Here is a 1,143-nt window from a genome sequence, read left to right as displayed (position 1 = left end):
AGGCAATGTTCCCCACTGTTCATCTGTCAGTCTGTCATACTGTGATGGTTACATGTTGCTGTGAGGCTAGAAGCTCTGCCACCGGTGTTTCAAATACCAGCAGAGTCGTCCATGGTGGACATGTTTCAGTGGAACTTCCAGACTAAGACAGACCAGGAAAAAGGATGTGGCTGTCTACTTCTGAAAAAATTGGCCACTAAAAACCTTATGAATAGCAGTAGAACACTGTCTGATATAGTGCCAGAAGATGAGCCCATCAAGTTGGAAGGGACTCAAAACATGATTGAGAAAGAGTGGCCTCCTTGAAGTAGAGTTGACCTTCATGACATGAATGGAGTAAAGATTTGGAGACCTTCATTAGCTGACGTGGCATGACTCAAAATGAGAAGGAATAGCCCGAAGTATACACTAATAATCAGAACACTGAATGCATTAAGTATGAATCTAGGAAAATTGGAAGTTGTAAAAAATTAAATGTGATGCATAAAGATCAATATCCTAGGCATTAGTGAGCTGAAATGGACTGGTTTTAGCCATTTTTAATTGGATAGTCAGTCTATGATGCTAGGAATAACAAATTGAAGAGGAATGGTGTTGCATTCTTTACCAAAAAGAACATTTCGATATCTATTCTGAAGTACAATGGTGTCAGTGACAGGATAATATCCACGCACCTACAAGGAAGACCAGTTAATATGACTATTATTCAAATTTATGCACCAACCACTAAAGCCAAAGATGAAGAAATTGAAGACTCTTACCAACATATGTAGTCTAAAACTGATCAAAGATACAATCAAGGTGCATTGATAATTACTGGTGACTGGAATGTGAAAGTTGTAAACAAAGGACCATCAGTAGTTGGAAAATACATTGTTGGTGACCCAAATGATGTTGAAAATTGCACAATAGAATTTTGTAAGACTTATGCATTGCAAATATCTGTTTTCAATAACATAAGTGGCAACTATACACATGGACCTTGCCAGATGGGTACACAGGAATTAAATCAATTGCATCTGTGGAAAGAGGTGATGGAGAAGCTCCATATCATCAGTGAGAACAAGGCCAGGCCTAACTATGGAACAGACTATCAATGCTCATATGCAAGTTCAAGTTGAAGATGAAGAAAACTAAGACCAA

Source organism: Orycteropus afer, unplaced genomic scaffold (assembly GCF_000298275.1).
Source record: "Orycteropus afer afer isolate SDZICR_OR568_19922 unplaced genomic scaffold, OryAfe1.0 scaffold00420, whole genome shotgun sequence".
In the NCBI taxonomy this organism is placed as follows: domain Eukaryota; kingdom Metazoa; phylum Chordata; class Mammalia; order Tubulidentata; family Orycteropodidae; genus Orycteropus; species Orycteropus afer.
Note: the sequence above shows the minus strand (reverse complement) of the source record.